Source organism: Buteo buteo, chromosome 6, assembly GCF_964188355.1.
Source record: "Buteo buteo chromosome 6, bButBut1.hap1.1, whole genome shotgun sequence".
NCBI classification, from domain to species: domain Eukaryota; kingdom Metazoa; phylum Chordata; class Aves; order Accipitriformes; family Accipitridae; genus Buteo; species Buteo buteo.
Window position 1 is genome coordinate 25,892,929 of NC_134176.1, and position 22,057 is coordinate 25,914,985.

A 22,057-nucleotide genomic window follows, 5' to 3' on the forward strand; every position below is an offset into this window, starting at 1 on the left:
CATTGAGATTTTTCAGTCACAATAATTTCTGTAGCAAGCTTTCACAGAGTCTTAGATTTGCAGAAATAGAGGGCTTAATCTGCACCCATTTAAACGCATTTGACAGCCAGGAGGAGGCCTCTTCTTCCTGCTAAGGTACACTCAGGCCTCTGCACAGATACCAAATACCTCCGTACTAGGGGGCATAGGCATCCCCAATGGCATTTGGTATTAGTGACGCCCAGCGTCCACCTCCTCTCCTTGCAGGCTTTTTTTGCATGAGAATGTTACTGCAATATAATTCAAGGTACATCTTAACTTAAGCTGGTGCAAAAGGCACTCATTACTATTGAAACTAAACCTGTTTAGACATCTATTGAGCAAAGATGAAGCATCCTCAAACTGGCAGGAGAGCATTCACAGTTCGGATTTTCACTAGTTTAAATGGATTGTTTTAAAATTCATGCAATTTAAAGTGTATGGCTTCCTTGTGTAAAAAAGATCTTCTCTGGACTGAGGAAACAGCAGCACTTGTAAAATAAATGACTCCCTGTGCAAGGGTGCAACACCCATTAACGACTACCACAAAGCAGCGGGGAGGAGAAGAGGCTGAGGAGATAGGGTCAGTTGCTTGCACACAGCTTGTTGGGAAATACTGCATTCAGATTGACTACCTACAAGCACCCAAGAAAGCATCCAGAAGCGACAGCCAACTAACAGAAGTTTCAGGGACATCTCAATATACTCAGGATCCTCCCTTGGCTGGAAAACACAAGGGGAAAACAAACACATGTGGGTGCACCTTCAGAGACACAGAATGTTTTCTGACGCTCGTACAGCATGTGCATTACATAGGCATGCAGGTCTCTCAGACAGCAGGGGATGCAAATTAGTTATTGTAAAGTGAACACTGCATAGAGCAACGATGCACATCTTGCAGCACTCCTGCCCTACATCCCTAGCACCCAGGGCAGCCCACAGAGCCTTGCTATCAAGAAAACCCTCTCAGAAGATGCAACAGCCTTTGTGGGAGGCTGGGGCCAGAATCCGCTCCTGTCAAACAGCTCTCCAGACCAGGATGTGACTGCGGCTGGCGAAACACGTTAGCTAATGAAGATTGAGTCAGGCAGGCAGAGACGATCCCCTCAGCCTGTTAATCCATTTAGGGAAGGAGAAGGGAAACCTGAGCTGAATTCCTGTGCTCCTTGCAAGGGACTGTACTGTGCTGGCTTTGGCACCACAGCAAATCCAAACAGAGCTGAACTGGGGAGAGCTCTGGGTGCAAGACTAGTGCTTTTGGGAGACAGGAGCAAGAGCAGAGGCAGGGAACAATAGTCACTAGGGAGAGACCCAGGGCTGGATTTTGTATCCACTGGGAACTAATGAAGCAAACTGAGCTTTACTTGCCCTCTCACCAGGAGAAAGCAAGGGGCTGAATGTGACATTATGCCCAACAGCAGGGCAGGGAGAACACACACACCTTGCACCCTTTTTCACAGGGCAAAAAGGCTTCCCAAGGGGTCAACTCAGATTCCTGGGTTAGAAAGTCAGAGAGAGCATTTGTGCCCCAAACACCCATCCCAGCAGTGACAAAAAGCCAGCATTACCTCCCACCCAGTTTAACTGACGGCTTGCGGGGATGATGGGTGCCAATCCCAGGAAATGTCAGATTATCCTTAACCACCAGAGGGTGCTCCCCATCTCAAAGACAGAGTTAATGTCACAGATGCACCCAGACAGCTAGAGGAGCCTTTATTTCCAGCAACCGTGGAATCCGAGCAAGGGAAAAATTAGAAAATTAATAATAAATAATAATTAATGAATCTGATCCTGTGCCGCACCTCTGTTTCCCCATCTCTCCTGGCCGGGCAAGGTAAGGCCCCCTGTCCCATTTGTCCTCTGCATCCTGCTCAGTCAGGTGATTTTCCTCACATTGGAGGTTAAATCACTTTAATTCTTTTCTCCTAGATCATGGATCCAGAGCAGCAAATAAACATTTTCCGCTTGGCAGGTCTGTAAAGAGCGAGACTCTGACTTGCCTGCCCCTGAGCACAGTTAGGATCACACTCTCCAGTCACACGCAGCTTTTGTGATGCCAAGGCCTGACCTTACCCCTGCACTGCCAGAGTGGAGTGGGGGCCACTAGCCTGTATGTTCTGGTTCGTTTTCCCCACTCTGTCCTAAGCTTGTTTTCCAGCGGGCAGAGTGCTTGTTGTGCAGAGATGCCTCGTTGTGCAGAGATGCCTCAGGATGGTGTTTTCAAAACATCAGTTTTGGGGCACTAACACTGCCTAACTCTGTCAATAAGAGACCTGCAGGGAAAGACTGTTCACTTTGGTAATGCAGTGCCCCCACAGCCTCTCTTCCTTCTCTCATCGAAGGGAAGCAGAGGCATGTGACTGAGGTTGCACACTTGGGAGCTGTGCACCTGGCAACATGCCACCTTGTGCCTCGGCTTCCCGTTTGTGTAGGCTAGAAGTAATACCCCAGAGTTGCATCATACGTGGAGAACAGAGCAGTTAGGATTAAATCATAATGGTTATATTGCACCCTGAGATTCAGAAGAGAGTTTAAAGCATGCCAAGTAAGATCAGGCGCCTATGCAAAACAGACTAGCTCTGCTGACGTGTCTGGCATAACATCTGTTTGTCCCAGCCCCAGCTTACTTTGATAGTCCAGGTCTGCATATCCCATGGGGAAACCATCTCTCATTGATGGCTCCCACCCAGCACACGTGCTGCATCTTGCTGTCTGACCACTACAAGAACAGATTGTTGTATTTTTTTAATTGCCCTTTCTTCTCTCCTTTGGCCAGTAGTGCCAGGCCCTGCCTGAGGGGATTTTTGTCAGAGTTCCTGCTCTTGGGTACCCTGGCATCACTTTTTGTTCTGTCCTCTTTAAACCATACAATATCTTTGTCTGATGAAACTGTTAAAACTGAGCAGTTAAACCACTGCACAAAGGACACTCATTCAGTCTCTTACACAGGTTAAAATGTGTTTGATAGGTTTGGCTTACTTCATTTCCAGAATGAACCATTATCTGCAGCACATGTGGGAACCAGTGCTTTCCAAGTCATCAACTGGCCAACAGTGATACTAGTTATTCTTGAGAGGGGGATCACATTCTATAGCCTAAATAGGCCAATTAATTCTTCTTCCAGTATTTGAGATTGTGAATGGGAAGAGAAGGGGAAAATATAAGAGAAAAAGATTTTATGCTACGTTTCTTAGACATTTGCAGTAGACAATTCTACTGCCCACAAACAAAACATATGGGGTACATGTCACAGCTCCACTTCTTGTACTATTGATAACATTCTCCCTTGGAATGATAGCAAATACCAGACATGCCATGGAAAGGTTAACCAGCATTAGGTTTGGACACTGATCATCCCAGCACCATTAACACTCAACTTGATAGATTTTAACACTACTCTATTACCATTACAGTCATCATATATTTGTTCCTAAACATGCACATAATCAGTCATCAAAAGTGTGGTTATTTAAAATTAGGTATTTTGAGCATTACATTTCTGCATACTTTTCCTAGGAGCTTAAGCTTTGCCATTCTTCCTCCACCCATTACAGCAAAGAATTTTAAAGTAATTTCATAGCCTTAGTGACATTCTCCTCTCTTGCATATTGCTGCATGGCAAAATTACTGGGGGTTTTATTGTTTTAATTACTGCTAGTGGGTTTTAAGATCTGAAATATCCCCAATTCCTTCACTGTTAAGAACAGCAGCATCTGGGTGTCAGTTTTGCTCATGATGGCAAATGATGGTCAAATCTGCCTTTCTCATTCACACAAATCTGCACCTCAGTGGAGGTTACAACTTGTGGAATACATAATATATAAGATGAGTAGATTTTGACTGCCTGCAATTAGCTGATCTGCAACTACATGAAATGGCAACACTTAATCCAAATGGAGAGGTTGGGACAACACCATCTTACAGCACATAAATCTGCAAAGCATGACAGGACCCGTGAAACAATGACAAACAAAAAACCTGTATGTTAAACCGGGCAGGCTACAAATGAAGTCAAGAATTAGGAAATGCTACAATTGTTTTTATTTGTGAGAAATACTCTTAGCCCTCATGCACATATGCATTATTTTACAGCCCTTAATTACACGATCATATTTTTTCCACAGTACCCCATCTCAGACTGCACTCAGAAGGGATTGTTCCCATGTAATGAGCAGCTATTTGAGATGCTGGTTTCTGCTCATTGTTCAGTGTGTGGCCCCAGGCCTTATTTACTGTACATTATTCAAACCTGGCTCTAGAGATTTATTCATTTCCTTATGTGTTTTTCTATCAGCTTATCATTACACTGTCCAAGAGCTTCACCAGCCCAAGATCATTTATTTTCACACACTTCTATAAGAGGGGGTATTTTTATTCCCATTTTACGGGTGAATGACTGAAGACTGTATTAAAAGGTATTTGCTAATTCTGGGTGCCCAGGCTGAGACACCAACAGCCTGACTGATCTGTGCTTGTAGAGCACTTTGGGTTCAGTGGATTCACATTCACTTCATTTGCAACTGTAAGCTCTCAGTGTTTCTGTAAAGCAGGTCCTTTGGGATCAAAAAGGTCCCCTATAAAATAAGGAATGCACAATTAAATAACCACTGGCACAAGAGCTGCTTCAAAAAAACCTGAAAACCATCATACAGAAATGGTCACAGAAAAAAAGTCAACTGGCAGGTCAGAATTTCACCACCTCAGCTATAAAAGCTTCCCTTTCTCTCCTACAGTCCTCTGCCTGTCTCAGTACACACCTGACAAATGAGGCAGGGGTCCTACAGATGGTCTCTTTCACTGTGCAACTCTGATTTATCTCAGAGCAGGTCTATCGCATGCAGTGAATGAGGCAGGGGTCCTGTGGAAGAAACAGCACACAGTGACATAGCTAAAACATGAGTCGTATAAGACACAGTCAGGTAGACAGAAGTGCATGCAGAGGGTAATTGGTCTTTCCCCAGCTTCCAGTTCTTGCATTAGTACCCTTCAAAGTGCCCTTTTCACAGAGTTTGTTGTTTCTTTTACAGTGAACAAATTCCTTCATGAAGAATCACAGTGACACTTTTGTGGATTATCAGAAGAGACAAATCCAACACGTGGACCACTACAACCAACGTAATGGAGTAAATAGGCTGTAAAGGTAGCTCATCCTCCTTTGTGAAGAGTAACATGAGGAGCATGAAACACTGGGTGAATTTCAGACACTGATGACAGCTGAGGAATAATGATTCAGAGGCTCTTTCAACCATTCAATCCAAGTCATGCCTGTTACTTTCTCCTCTGCAGACCATCCCAGCCCACTTTCTTCTCTTCATGGCCTTTGCCTTCTCATCCCATCCCTTTCCTTTGCTCTCATCTCACCCCTCCAAACACCATTCCCCCATACTCCACAGCCCCAGGCTCCTTGTTCAACAGCTGCTTGTAACTACTTGCTTCCCCTCCTCACCTTTTTGCCCAGCTTCCCTTGCCCTGTCTTTCCATTACTGTTGGTGGCCCCACTTACTGACACTGCCTCTGTCCTGACACAGCCCCAGCTGTCCCTGCAGCCTGGCTCCAAAACACAAGCTGATTTAGAGCTTTGCAGAGAGGAATCTTCTTGATTTTTTTTTAAATGGAATGAAGGCATAATTCAAGAACATGACATACTCCTTTTTCTTTAAAAAAAATAATAATTGCTGGTTTTCATAAAAATTTCCATAAAACAAGTCTATCAGAGGCACAGAAAGTGTTTACAGCAATGATTAAAGCTTAGCAGTGGTATGAACAACTGAAACTAAATTTTACAGGAAGCACTAGCAAAAAAAGATGGTGCTACTAGTCTGTTATATATGGCAGTGAGAATGAAGATAAAAATTAAGGAAGTTGGTTAAACAAGAAACAGTACTGCTGCCACCTCTTTTTAAGACTTACCATGGTTGGGTACATTAGCATTTGGATGGCAGGCCTTTGAAGGAAAGTGGAGCACTTGTACTCCTTTGTACACTATTCTGGTAGCTTATTGATGCTAGTGCTTATTTGATATATACACCTGCACCCATATGAAGCTTGCATCAGCTGGACACAAGATTATACACATCTTAACATTACACAGAGTCACAGAAAACAGGGATAGGACTGGGTCAGCTTGTTGGTGCATCCCTCCGTCCTAATGGAGGATCAGCTATAGCAGCATTATTTTTGACAGATGTTTTTCTAGCCTGTTCTGAAAAACTTTCAGCCCTTCTCAGGACAGTCTGTTCTAATGCTCCTGCATCATTGCTAAAACAAATTTGTAACATCAAACTGAAATCTCCCACACTGCAATCAAAGCCCATTTACTTTCAGCTCTATCAACAACGGACATAGCAAACGGCTTAATCACTTCTTCCTGGACAAAGCCTCTTACTATTTGAAGACACATTCCCCAGACCTTGTCTAATATCTAGATTTCCATGACAGAAATATTAACCTGCCTAACAGAAAAAATTAGCACCTCGGTCTCTCTAACTTCATTCCTGGGTCTCCAAGCTTATCACTTGGAAGGCCACAGATTTTTTATGAACACATAGAACAAGGAACAAGGTTGCAACAAGCAGGCTGGCTTGTGGTAGACAAGCCAAACTTCCCTTCACTTCTAGGGGACTCCAACTGATTCAGTAGTAACACCTCACTGCAGTTACAAAAAACCAAAACAGTGTTAGCCCTTCACTGAGGCAAATCTCCCAGCTAGATTCAATGTCTCATGCTCTTTCAAAATCTTGACCTGGAATTTTTGAAAACTTGAGAAAATATCTTCTGATAAATCAAGGCTATCATCTATTACATTTACTACACTACTAGGTAGACCAGCAAAATTTCTTAACTGTCCTTGATGAAGCTGAGAGCTTTGCTCATGGTCCTGACTTCCAGTGCTGTGCCTTGAGCACAAAGCAATCTTTCCTCACTGACAAGCCATGAAGACCTGCCAGATTTCATATGAAATAACTCCCAGGAAACCAAAAATCCACATCCTTGGTGCATGTGGGTACAAAAGTGTACAGAATGGCCAGAATTGTAACTAGAAATGTCAGAAAGTTAAAAATGTGGAACTTAACATTATTCAGATAACACAGGTTTGCCTCCAGTGTTACAAACTGTGAGCTCCCAGGGAAGCCAGGAGCCATTCTGTGCAGATAGGAAACAGAGGGCCCTTCTCTACCATAGATGTTATGATGGGGGAAGGTGAACTGACGGCTCAAAGGCACATGCAACTGCTCCATACTGTGTGTTTGCACAACTGCGTGAGAGTGTATCCCTTGGTGATGTTATTCACAGGCCTTGGCCAACAGTAAATAAGACGGTGGAGGTTGATTCATGAGGGATGACAGGAAATCTATAATGTGTGGGCTCTATAATCTGCTCGCTACTGCGTAGCAAAATGAAAGAACAACAGTCCAATTACCAAGTCCTTGCTGATCCCAAGCACATCCTCCAGGTCTTGTTCTGCTCAGAGCAGTGGGAGTCTGTTGGCACCAAGGGAAAGTAAGTTCTCACACAGGCCATCTTCTATGCTAGTTGGAAGCACCAGACTACCTTACAGTGGATACAAACGCAGCCAAGACTGTGGCATGAACTTCAGAGCAAATTTCTGGAAAGCAACAGGCTGCTGAGCTCAGTTCACCAAAGGACCGCTCATGTGGACACCAATTGCTGCACTCCACTGCAGGCATCCCATGTCCCAAAGGGCTGGCTGAGCCAGGGAGCAGTGATCCACCACGGCCATCTGGCCCAGCCACTTGGTTTGGTGGGGACTGTGAACACCAATCCCCTGTGATAACACGAATGAGGATGCAGCTCCACGAAACTAAAACCAGGGCTATGATCCAGCAGGCAACAGCAGCTAGGTTTCAAATGGTGTTCAAAAAGCACCTTAAGGGGAAGGAGACAAACAATGGAGGGAGATGTGGATTCTGGGGCCAGACAGAAGAGGGATGGTTGAAGATATGATTCACACCAGGTGAAGAGCTGGCCACGAGAGAGCAGGAAGGAAGTCTGCGACAGCAGCAGCCACAGAGCAGACTGCTCTCATACCACCAATGCTGAGGACACATGAAAAGACAGAAGGAGGTTTCTTTTGGACAAAACAGCAATGGTGGTGGTGGGAGGGAGGAGCGCTGCCAATTCCAGGCAGAAGGAGAAGGAAATAATTTTGCTTCCTACTGTGCAGTGTCAGAAAACCCACAGGGCTACTCAAGGCTGGGAAGGCACAGGACAGCTCAGCTGAGGATCCTGGCAGCTTAGAGGAGACAGTTCTCTCATTTTTCTCTAACCAAACTTATACTTTTAATTCCTTGTGTCTCTGGCCCTTACCAGTTAACACCTTTCAGATCTATCTTCTGCTCCCTACAAAAGGGGCAAGGGGAACCTTTCTCACTCTGGCAACAGGTAAACAGCATGGCAGGATGGGGAGGGGGGAACAATTTCCACTCGATCCCTGGCAATGGCCTTCTTTGCTGAGCGCACACTCTGGGGACTGCCGTCTTTTCCCTGCTTCCCCCTACAACCATCTCTGCTGCCACCTCCCCTCCCTTGTTATCTGTCAGTAAACAGTAATTAAAGAAGTGGCCTGCTTGATAAAGCTCCCGCCTGCCCTCACACGGTGCTGCCCTCTCGGACGTGTCTAATTAAAATCCTGATGAGAAGATGAAGAAATCCCAGCAGCTGGGAGTCTGCTGACTCTCCCTGCGCTCGGCCTCTTCATTACTGACGACGAGGCAGAGAGATATAAAGGACCCCAGGAAATGCTCCGACAGACCAATCGATACAGCCTTTTGTGGGACGTGACGGACCGCTCAGGACTGCCTTTTGAACTGTGTGGATAACGAGGATGCTGGAGCGTGGCTCACTGCATGGGGCTGATGGGGCTACACTCCCCCACTAGTTCTGCTACACTGCTGCTTCCAGGAATGGTACCCAGGGCCCCTGCAGCTTGGCAGCCACTCACACCATATAGTGAATTCACACAGTTAAAATAGCTGGGGCATCTGCCCGTCCCCCACCAACCCAAGCTCCAGAAATCATTGCTTGTAGTGCCAGAATACTGTCAAACCTCTAACCACTCCATCATTTCTATGCAAACACTGAGCGTGCATGTGTGTACATACACTGCAAAATGCCGAGAACCAGTGCAAACCTTCCCTAAATGAAACCAACACCACACATGATGTGCACACTGTTATATTTACATAGACACTTATTCATGGGAATGGTGTGTTTTCACTGCTTTCCCAGGATTTTGTGCTAAGGTGAAATTCTTGGTATGCACAAAATGAAACAGCAAAGGTTTACATGAAGTGCACAGCAATATCATCATTGTGAATCACCATAACTATATTTAGACACACTTCACTTCATGCAAATACATCCACTAAATGGTTTTATTTGGTGTTTTTTTTCTAATATGAGATCAGCTTTACATGGAAACGAGCCCTTTTTCACTGGCAAATGCATGTTTATCCAGAATGCCAGAGATTTCATTGCTCTTAGTTTAAAGATGAAAGAAATAGTAAAAAGTTGGAAGTAGATCTATACTCTCTAAAGTTTGAAAGTGCATCTCAGGCACCTGCATTCATGCCCCTTTTGAGCAAACACATGGGAGGTACAGTCACTCTGGGAATTAGGATGATGTGCAAGAATGGGACTGCATACATCGTTGCAAATACAAGCGCACTGTGTATGTGCATAAAGGAAATGCATGTTCCACATGTGGAATCAATAAAAGAGAGAGCTTTTATCTGTCTGAGTTCACACCTCCTGCTTCACACACCACTACTGCTCATACAATCAGCATCAGTCCAGCAATAGTTGGTGCTCTTTTCAGAGTCCCAGCTAGGTCCTTGGGACTTAGTTTATTCAATAAAGTCTCAGTTGTTTTCTTTCCCACTCCCCCAATTTTAATTACTTTTCCAGAACACACAGACTTAAAAAAAAAAAGGCGTGAAAAAAATATGTTTCCTAAAAGTCTCACAAAGTAAAAAAAGACCTATATTGATTATTTTCCAAATTGCCATAATCCTGCCTCACTGTCCTCTTTGTCAGCCCAGGCCCATAGAGAAACTAAGTAACAAATCATTCCTGGACTGGTTTAATACAGAGTTAAACTTGCCAAAAACCCAAACCATCTCAAAACAAACAGTCCATAGCAAAATATAGTGAGTAACAGCAAGAAGCATCAACCAAATGCAGAAGCAATGGACTCAATGGTAAAAGCTTAGGAGTGCTCCTGGGAAGGGACTGTGGAGAGTCCCCTGGAAAAGACACGTGAAGAAGGGCAGCAAAGGGGAGGCCCTGCTGGGACTAGTGGCAGAAGCACTGTTGCTGGGAAGTTCACAGCCTCTCTTGGCCCTATGGCCTCCCTTGTCAAGAGATGCTGTTGTGCAGAATAAGGCAGCAGCGCTGGATGCACAGAGCTCTTCATGTAATCCCTGCCTGTCCCAGTACCTGTACTTGATGGAATGACACATTGCTGCGGCAGCTAATAAATAGAAGTAATTTGATTAGCTTTCCCTAACTAGCGATAAGATCCTGACAAACCCTTTTTAATGCGTTTCTGGAGCAGGATGAAATTGTTTCATTTGGCGAGCAGGGCCCCACGGGAGTTGCCTCCAAGCTCCTTTAGTGAGAGGTAAAAATATGCCAATCATTAATGAGGGGAGAATTACGGAGACTTTAATGCAATCAGAAAAGAGGAGCCCTGAGGCAGCTGGGGAATAAAACCTGCCCTTAAATCAGAGGCAGGCAGCCGGAGCATGGAAATAAAGGCATACACAAGCATGTACATGCACACACGCATACCTACCGCACACACAGAGACGTTGTAGACCTGCTGTAAATACACCAGGAGTTTTGCCTGTGCAACAAACACCTATCTCAGCAAGTGGTATCCATCTTCCCCCAAAAGCATTTCTAAAGTCACAGCAAGCTATATCCATTTGGCGCACCACCACCCCCAACACATGCACACACACACAGAGAATTGCAGTTTTCAACATTTCAAAACAAAGCCTTTTGTGGAGGAGGCATATTAGCTGCTTGGGTGTCAAGCGGCAGCAGCAAGGCAGCTTTGCCAAGTGGAAAGGTGCCTCTCTCAGGGCCAGACTTGCTGCAGGAACACAACATGTACAAACCCCTCACTCTGTCCTCCATCCATGGCACTTATGCCAGAGGCAGCATCTACTGTGGATGTTGAAAGGCAACTCCTCCCATCCCCTCCCCATTCCCTCCTCAGCCACTTCAGTGAATTCCCTTCCTCAGGTGAAACAGCTCTTGCACAAATCATGTAATTTTTATTCCTAAGCAAAACAGAAGTCTTTAAGCTGCTGGCATTTCCCCTGGAATTGCAGCAGGCAAGAGCTGGGGCAGACACGAGTGGCCTGGCTGGCTCTGATTTTGCAGGTGTCTGTGTTCTTTCAGAAACTCCTTCTCTGACAGAAAGCATCCCATCCTTCTGCAGCAATGCTCTAACCCCAGCCAGCACAATACAGATGGCTGCATCAGCATGGACCATCCCAGAGAATGCCAGCTTCCAGTTTAATGGGATAAAAACCAGGACAGGAGTTTTCTCATGTCTCCTCCAGATTCCCCACCTTGTTTACTTGAAAATAATGAGCAGGAGTACTGGGATATCAAACACCAACCACCTTTCCTCTGCCAGATACATAAAACATGATGCTACAAAGGCCAGGCATGCAGTACTTCAGTCCTTTTCCCTAGTTTGGGTTACCACTAACATATAGGGGAGCAACTGAATGGCTGCTGAGAACTCCAAGAGGAAAGTCAGTACTTACTTCTGGCCTTAATAAACACTTGAGGCGATGCAAGACAAGTATTTCTTCCTCCCAGAACTCCTGCACTATAGTGAGAGAGTATCTGTGGCCCCCGTGCTCTCTGCTTGATGGAATGACTCCTGCTTAGCATGCACTGTAAGTCCTGTATTGAGAAAGCTAAGCTCCTGCTTCTTCTGCCAGAGATGTATCAGACATCTCTGCCACAAAAAGGCTGTGCTTCTGCACCAGGTTCTTACATACACTAGAAAACTGTGGGACTAAAACACTGCTGTAAGTGACTATTAGCTATTTAACCCTACAGACAAAGCAGTTAAACAGTCACCAAGACAGAGTAAAAGATGAAGGACAAGTAAAGAGGGACCTGTCCTGAGACACAGAGCTTGAAGCTTAGCAGGTAAGTTAGGGTACGTAGCTGGCATTTCCCAAATGTGTATCAAGCACAGAGCTGCACATCCCACTGCTACATGATCACAGAATACTTAGCCCCAGGCAAGGGGAGCTTCATGTCCCTCAACAGCAACTCCTACTGGCTGCTTGAACCATGTGATGATGGACTCCCAAAGAAGTACAGCAAAGTTCTCTGTGGCTGAAAGTTCAGAATGAAAAGCACCTCAGAGGGTGAAGAAAACCTCCAGGGTTCTCCTAAATTCTCTCAAACTCTGTGTCTCTAAGACTAAAAGGATCAAAGCAGTCTTGCTGTTGGGCACATCACTCAGCCAGACTGGATGCCCTTGAAAGTCAGAGAAATCGCTTTCCAGAAACACAAACAAATGAGAAGACCGTACCACAGAAACCATCAAGACTGCGAAAACTAGCTAGCAGAAAATTCAGCATGGCTACAGCGCAATGCTGTCTGGCATCTAGAAATCATATTTCTGCCCTTTGCAGATCAGGGCCAGTTTTGATCCAAAGCTCCAGTCAAATTCAGCGATTTCTTCTGGTCAAGAGCTTTAGGCTATTCAAGATACTTACCAGGCTCCCTCCCTGGATCCATTTCTAGCAGTGATCCAGGTTTTACTGTGGTCACAGTGCAACCTAGTTTGTGGTGGCACTCAAGCACAGCAGCCTTGTGCGACTGCCTCCTCTGAGTAGCCAGCAGAGGTCTGAGATGGTGTCACACTCTGTGGCTCCACACGCAGGCCTGCCTTGCTGCAAACAACTCCTTCTCATTCTGGTTTGTTATGATTAAAAATGCACATCACCCAGCGAGGCCTTGGAGTGGAACCCAGCTGGAAATTGGATCATTAATATTCCTTCTCATGCCCATTGCCACAAATTCTTACCTCTCCACAAGCAATTGCTAACAATGCAACAATTTAGGGTCTCAGGCTAAAAGTGAAGAGAAGTCAAGACTAATCTGCCCATTGTTACTGCAATTCATCCACCTTTGCCCACATCCTGGCATCCCATCAACCTTATGCCAGTGTGCTGCATCTCAGATGTCTTTGAGCCCTTTGAATTGCCTGTCCCCAATTTATCTATCAAAAGGTCTTTAAGATCCATAGCCTCTTAAATGACCAGGAAAGGGATTCAAGATTATCCTTATTCCTGAGCAGTTGGAAACACCGGGAAAGAAAACAACCAGTTTGAAGAGTCTAGCCACTGTGTGGCTCTAACTCTTGGTCTCCACACTATCCACTCATTTAAAGTGCTCTCAGAGGGCTGGAGGGATAAATGCAAACCAAGGGTAGGACATACCACATGATGGAGAATCCCACAAATGTACAAATGGAGATATTTCCATTTCTAGCAAACAGGGTTACCTACATGAGCTCACCTCAACCCTATGTGCTGTTACTGCTGCAACTTATTGTGAGATGTGCGCAATTCCCCCATCACTGCTACAATGATCCTTCGACAAAAAGGATCCAGAAGCATAGAAACGGCACAGGACACAGAGCAAGTGATTGAAATCCCCCACAACAGTCATGGGGCGCACTCATTAGCCTGTTTGAACCTTCCTCCCTGTACAGCGTTTACATTACACAGCAAGAAGCACAATGCAACCAGGACTACAGCACTGATCATGGAAAACTAAAAATCAGAAGACATATTACCTCTTGGGACTCTAACATCACCACTGTGGACTGCTCACACACATTGGTACCAGGCAGAGGAAGTTTGTTCTTGCTTGTCAACTCACTGAACCAACATTCCTTTGGCTGCAGGCAGCACAGCCTCCAAGAGGTTGACTCTCTGGTAGAGAGGTGGAGAAGACAGAGGTGGAAAAACCTGCTAGACAGCAACTAGCACAAGGCGGCTAGGAAAACAGCACTGGTCACAAGAATCAGGACAATGCCAACTATAAATTCTGCTGCAAACACCTAAGAATTCTCCATTGCCTTATTCAACTACCCCAAAAACATCTGCTCACAGTAAGCATTTTGCTTATGTGGCTAAATTCTTTGGGAATCAAAGGATCCGTTACATATTACTGAAATGCCCATCAGGCTGAGGACTTGCTCCATGTGCCTCTCCATAACACAAATACAACACAAACAGCTCCAGAATGAAGTGTTCACTAATACAGTGGGATAATTTGATGTTAAACTGCTCCTGCCACACACAAATTTGTATGTTTGGCACTTGCACTTTGATGTCACTATAACTTTAGTTTTATTTTATGTCAGAAATAATAATTTTCAGTGAAAAAACTTTGACAATAAAATGCATAGCTACATTACCAGCCATCTCAGTGCAGAAACATGAATGGTGATAGTCTCAGAGTGATGGGCTCAATGAACATACACAGCAGTAACGGCTCACAGGAATTTCGAAAAGGAGCTGTCCTATAAGTCAGCTAGAGTAGCCAAGGCCCTGGCACACCACTCTGAAATAAGAACAAAGAAACAAAAAAGAAGAACCAGGAGGTCTGGAAATATATGACTGGTCTTACCTACTTAAAATACGTACCCATTTCAAAAACAAAAACCTAATAAACTTACTGTGCCACACCACAGACATTTCCTTTCAAGTAAGAGGAAGTAACCACCACCATTGTCTGTTCCCTTTAGCAGCTCCAGCAGTTGCTGGCATCTCAGCTCAGCGGTCTGTTCACAGGGGCAGAGCCTTGATTGCTCCTGAAAGCCAACAGAGCTCCAGCAAAGTTAAAGCTGCAGCCCACAAGAAGACAGATAAGTGATTAAAGGTATTTAAAAGAGACAATAGATAAGAACAAAGCTCTGCCACAGGATTTGCCAGCTCCTGGCTCCTTTGAAGAAATACAACATGCAATCTCCACACAAGGACTGGTGACTTTTTCTGCATCACTGAAAGCCACAAACTGCTGGGTGTGGGCAGCTCAGTCATTCAACCTTATCTCAATGCTTGAGTGTCAACTTTTCCTACCTGGACTGAGAGGTGACCCCTGAGTCTTCCTCATCCACCAAGCCCCAGCCTCCCCAGCAGTCCTGGGGCCAAGTTACGTGCCTTTCCAGATGGCCCTCTCTGTGAACATGACAAGGGCAGAGCCAAGGGGTGCTCTTAGCAGTTTTGCTCAGTGAGTGCTGGCTGCCATGCCACAGTTAACATCATCCTCAAATCATTTAGGAGGGACAGACAGAAAAATCTTGACTAGTTTCTCCTTTCCTGCCAATTGTTCCCATCTTCTACCTCAATTCTGGCTGGATTCCCCCTTCCCCCTGTCCTCAGCTAGCACCACCAGGCTCAGTCCTCCTCACCCTAGCCCCCCCCTCCCCAAGGACAAGCAAAGTTATTACAATAATGAATTAGCCAGGCTGCTTACTGCTGCCAGTGGCGAAGGCAATTATCCCACTCCACGTCCCCAGCCACCGCTCAGCTCCCTCATAAAGAGAGGCTTTTGGGGCCGCTTTGTGCTTTGATTGGAAATGAAGAGATTGCTAATTAGGGAACCCCTGCTGGGATCGGGCTGGCAGGAACAATGGTGAAACGGACGGAGCACACGTCCATTTAGGGGGGGGGGGAGAAGAGAGAAATGTGAGCTCCTCTGTAATGTAGTGCATCCTCCGCTCACACCATAAACAACAGGGCAGACAATTTTATAGAGCTTTTCACCTTTTAAAGCATGCTAATTTGTTTATAGGAAGCGATAATTTGGTGTGTGTTTGCATAGGTCAATGCCTGTAGTTTCTGTGTACAGTATAGATTGATGCATGCGTGCATACATACACACAGTCGTTTCCAGAGGCATTTTCTTAAAGAGTGTATCTACACAGCTGACCGTATATTTCTTGTCATTTGCTGGGCAGCACACATCAATCCTGCATTAACAGGCAAAGATGCTTAGAAAAGCCTGTTGATGAGTATTAACACAGAATTTTAATGCCTGAATTCACAAATCACCAAAGTTGAAAATGACTTACCAAATTAGTTCACCTGAGGCTTGCCCAGCAACCACTTCCACTGCTTTGCCCAAGTGCTTTAAACGAGAAGTGGACCTCCAGGAGGAGAATATTTCACCATTAACACAACATTTTCTTAAATTCATCCTGAAATTTCTTCTTAGTTCAATTGCTCTAACTGTCCATGGGGGCGTCACAGAAGCTAAATTCACATCTCTCAGCTGATGAAGTGTGCACCAAAACATTAGAAAAGATCTCCTTTGCAGTGCACAAGCACATCTGGACAACTTCATAAAACTGCACCAACAACCGTTATATACATAGCACACACTTGTTTTGGGCTCTAGTCACTTTTAACTCTTGTTAAAGGAAAAAATACCTCCCCCAACAGATCAACATGCAAATCATACCATTTATAAAATACAGCCTGTCAACAAAAGAAAATGACTCACCTTTTTGTGCAAAGCTGATAGAAAGCAGTTAGAACCTATCCTGCATTGTTCAGTTAACTAAGTAATTCCATCAGGGAAGCACACAAGTACCATGTTAAAACTGAAAGTACAGTTTTCAACCACATATTTGACTTGCCATGCAGAAAATTTGCATACTGTTGATTAGCGCAACGTACTACACACTAGGTGACTTATGTATGGCAAAGCAAATTTCAAATTTTAAGCTTGAATTTACATTAGAGAATTCCCTTGCAGATACTGAAGCATTTGAATACACAAGTGTGCTTTTCCCTGAAAATGTTTTCAGAAAAGCACAAGTCTTAACAGAAAGTGAGCAGTAAAGGGTGGAAACACAGTTGAACTGAAAATGACTTTCAAATTCACAGACTATTTCTCCTCGCTGTTTGCTCACCTCTAGTGTTTATATCCTTCAAACAGTTGTAGGTAGTTTTCATGTTCCCTTCTTAGTCATCACTTAGCCAAGCTCCACATATTTAGTTCTTTTGATCTTCCCTCATAAAAACAATCCCTCCAGCTCTGTTATCATTTTTGTTGCTCTCTTACTACCTTCCAAGTTTCCTTTGCATTTTTTGCTGCTAGTGCCCAGAGCTGAAAATCTCACCAGAACGGTACCAAGCAAGAACACTCCCTCATTGCTTCATGGTGTCCTGCCTGCATACAACACAATCAAGTCTCATGCAAAGGCCAACATTTGCAACCTGCCCACTTTGCCCCCTTGGTCTGTCATGCTACAATGCTAACTCAGATCAGACTTGCCCATCACTACCATTCCTCCACTCTCTCACTCAGTTCTTTGCTGTGTTCCACTTACCTGATGGGAATGTTTCCCCTCACGTAGGTACAGTCTGAAAGTAAAATCCTCTGCTAGAACCACGCTTAGGATTGTTTTAGGTTGCTGACAACCCTGTAGTTACCTATTGCACGTATAAAACCTGACCACTTAAAAGCAAGGAAACATCTACCTAACGACACCAAGGGCCAAATTGTAATGTGGTGTACATTGGCAGAGCTCATTTGGTTTCACTGTAGCTGTACTGGTTTACACCAGCTGAGAAGCTATTTCCATAAATCTTAGACTGTCCATATCACAAACAATCACATTATTCAGAGAAAGTACAAAGAAGGGTGTATTTCACTCCAGCAGCTGTAATCCTGATGCATGAAGCCCTGTTACCTTGATTTCATAATCCAAGTATTTTCTTTTTAGGGATACAGCTATAGTGAATATACAGGCAATTCAACATATCTACCAACTGGTTCTGGAATTCTTTGGTAAAGCACTTACAATTGCTCTCTTGATAATCAAATTCTAATTTAATAGAAGAGGAATAAAACTCATAGTAAAATTATGCATGTACAGGCCACCTGCATTTGAGACTGATGAATGGGCTTCATTACTACATACATTCACAGGGTCTGATTTTGACTAGCCTTAATATCTTAGCAAAGGGGGATAAAAGGAGGTAGTCTTCTCATGGCATTATAGCAGGCAAGTCAGGGGAAGACGTCAGAAGAAATAATCAAATGTTCTAAAATCCTGCAAGAGAGAAGAAAGCCCATTCCCTGTCTGATTGACCCTCTCATGACCCTAACAACAGGCTACTAGTTCTGGCCTTGTGTGAAAGTCTCTTTCAGAGTGCAACTTCTTTGAAGTAACTCTGTTCTTAACATCCATTCCTGTGCAAAGTGGGGAAAGTATGAATGTAGAAGCATCCAAGCCAGGATTTCTTCTCCAAATTCTTCCTGGAGCAACACAACTACATTCTGTCACATACAGCATGGGCAAAGCCCAAAGGCTTGTGTTTTTTTCTCTAGGAGATTTCAGTATAAGATTTTCATTTTAAAATTACCTACAAAAGAATTGCACCTCTTCTTCCCCTCTGCAGAATTGTAAAATTTCCTTTAATTTGATACAACTAACACATGTGTGTTACATTCAAAGAGCATAAAACTACATCTTGCCTATTTGTTTCTTTAGGAGTTTAGCTCTTACAAAGTGGATTGTAGAAAAACGAAGTCTCTCTGCATAGGCTGCAGAATCTTTTTAATCCACCTCTGTTGCTGAAACAGGAGGCCCCACCATCTTTCCCACCCAAGCCACATTTGTCCTGCCTCCTCCCTTGTGTTAACACATGTGTTTGTACACCTCAGATTGAGGAGCTGATCTGGGTTAAAAATGCCAAGAAGTTAGTTTAATTCAAACTGACCACAAGCAGGATTACTATAAATCCATGTGTACACACATACCTGTACATGACATATGACTCCCACACTACAGCAGTTCTGAAAGTTGTGAAACCATTAGCAATGTCAAATGGTTTCTTAAAAGCATTCATATCTGGGATCGTCTTCTTGAAAACTTCCCCTTTTGTGTAAGTAAACGATAACATGGTTGAGACAGAACGAGTTTGAAAGACATAAATTACTGAACTGAAAAGCATGGTGCCGTCAAACTAATACTTGCTTGAAACAAAGTCTATCCAGTGAGAGATCTGAGAAGCATAATAAATTTAATTCCAAGAATAGGCTAAGGGGTGACCTGATCTAATTGTAAGTGGGGAAAAATTTAATAGTGGAAAGTTCTTTAATCTAGCTTTAAAAGGATGTAAGACTAGACTATTCCTGGTATCCAAAACTAGACAAATTTCACTTAGCAATAACCACATTTTAAACATCAGGAGCTGGCCATTGGGACAACTTGCCATGAGGCATGCTGGATAATCTATCACAACGTCTAAATCAAGGTTGTATGTCTCTCTAGAAGACAATGTTGAGAAGCTGCCTGGGTAAGTGCAGGAGTTACGAGGTGGATTTTAATGGCCTGTGCTATGCAGTTAGGCCTAGAGCATCAGAGTAGCATGGGTCTGCCTTAAAATCTGTTTAGATTCCTTGTAGTTCTTTGAGAGTCGTAGAAAGCAAGACAAATGTGTGCAAAGACAGCATCTGCTTTGGTCTGCTGAAACCATTCACTAAGAAGTGCTTGTGCTGTATCTAATATCCAATAATTGAAGCTTATTGAGAACAAACAAGTAAGAGGAGTCATACATGTTTTTTATAAGGCAATTTCTTATACATTATAGTAACCTTGTTATGAAAAACTACCCATTTTTGCCAGACATGTGCTTCATCTACCAGCATGTATAAAGCTTATATAAAGAATATATAAAGGCTAATGGCAAGGGCTGTGCTGTGCATGAATCATAAACAAGAGGAAAAGTGGTCAGCTAAATCTGCCCATGTCTTGAATTCAGTAGTCTTTGGGGTAGAGGGAAGTGAGGAAAATTAGATTTACTTTTTTAAAAGATCTCCTTTATTGTTTTGAAGTTTTATTCAAGCTTCAGAGAGTAAGTTGCCAATGAGGACAAATACTATAAATCCAGTACATCACGGTTACAAAATGAGTGAAGAGAGCTGTTGGTCAATCAGTCAATCTCAATATGTTTGCCTCACCATCCAGGTTTGCCTTCACTAGTACAGTATGCATTTTCAATACAGGTGCACTGGAGGCCTGAAGTCAAGCTGTGAACTCTGCTGTAACACATGCTCATAAATGGGAGAGGAAAATCATTGTTCTTCCAGTTTCTCACATACTCTGGCTAACAAAATACTGTTCTAGTTTCAATGGCTAAAACAAATCCATCATTTCATTTCAAGTGAACATAGCCATGTTCCATCAGAAGAGACTCTGTCATGGTGTTGGGGAAAATATTTTTCTATTTGTCTCCATTACATGTCAATTGACAATAGGCTTCTTAAAGGCACACATGGCTGTTCTCGAACCCACTCTGATTTGCATCATAGTAGGCTGTTGTTAAAAACTGATCACCTGTCCTTTCTGCAACATCTCTCAAACCTCACCTTCCAAAACAATGTTAGGAAGACACACTTTCCTACTACAACTTACTGCCCCTTGGCTCTCAGTAAGGAAAGTCTATATTGCCTTTTCTCTAAAGGGATCATACCAACCTTTTCATCCTTCCAGATTCTACCTTTCCATAAGGGTGATCCAGGACTAATTAAGTTCACCCTATGACTCATCTTAAAGGCAAAGAGCTTACAAGAAGAAAAAGAAACTGTACATCCACTGAATATTTTCTAGAGTTCTCTTCACTCTGAAATTAAACTCTTAAATATTCTAGCTTAATTCAGTGAGGTGCCTTTTTTTTAAATCACTTCCTGAAACAACAATTGTAGGGACAAAAATCCTCAATGACATTGTTAATCTTGAGGAAGCTGCAGTCATACTTTACTCATCTGAAAACCTACACTAGCACAGCCTGGGGAAAGAGGAGTAATTTGTGTTCTCAGTTTCAAGTACCTGACTGAAGAAGGAGTCCCTGAATCCTGACAGATGCAGACTTCCATTTCAGAGCTCCAGTGATGGACCCATGAGGGCTGCAGCAAGGCTGGCTCACATCACAGGTGCAGGACTTGCCAGGTGGTAGGCTCTCAAAAAAGGCCTTCTCAAGAATGTCCTCCTACCCACAAAGTACCTGTGCTACCTGTGACTGGCCTTGCACCCTGGCCTAGAAGACAGACTTAAAGACAAAGAAAGGAATCGCTAAACTCAAAGTGTAAAACCTTTTCAATAGAACCACAATAAAGATTATGCTGCAGTTCAAGAAACTGATGCAAGGTTGTAACCAGGAAAAAAGCATAGAGCCTACTGGAGGTGAGGAGGATTTAGAGACAGGACTTATGTCCAAAAAGTACTGAAGACTAGAAACAGTGAGGAAGGAACTGGGCAACATGAGAGAGAACTAGGGACAAAAAAGAAAAGAAAATAAGAAATCATTTAAACTGAATAACCAGGAAAATTTTTCTTGTAGCAGAGGAATTGAGCTGTGGAACTGTCCCCCCAGAAATGAACAGGGATAGAAAAAAGCTGTGCAAACAAAGCAAATCAAACAGAAGAAAAAGAATTGAATAACCCAAGAAGCTTTTCCCACCTCTAACTGCTGCGATTCCACCACCTGGATTAGCTGGTAAATTTAGGAGAGGTGTAGCTACTATCACAAAATACCCATAGAAAATGGAGGACTAACACCTCGCCCCAAATCAGTAGCATGTTACTGATAGTAACAGTTTTTCATGCTCAGGAAAGATTATAGGCTTCCCCTTTAAAGGACATTTAAGCACGGGAGTATTTTTTCTTCCCTAATGATAGGAGAAGGAAGTGAAGGAGGTCAGAGTCCTGTAGACCTCTCTGCACTCCCTGTGGTCTAGTTTAGGAGACTTAAAAGGATTCAGATTAACTGGGGTGGCTTTGTCGATTACATACAGAGAGGAAAATGACCCCATGTGGTAAGTGTTTCCAGGACAGCTGCTTCGTTGGTGAAACACTGCTGCATTCCAGAAATAAACTCCTACAGTCAAATTAGCAGCTCGAGTCCTCTCTCCTCAGAAACGTGCCTTTACCAAGTTGCAGCAGTTCCCAGAT

At 43.7% G+C, this 22,057-nt stretch overlaps 1 protein-coding gene across 1 annotated transcript in view; it reads right to left on the reverse strand.

Annotated features, from left to right (window-relative positions):
- ESRRB (estrogen related receptor beta) overlaps positions 1-22,057 on the reverse strand; it is a 134,198-nt gene that overhangs the window by 100,682 nt on the left and 11,459 nt on the right. The gene's annotated exons all lie outside the window — the stretch shown is intronic.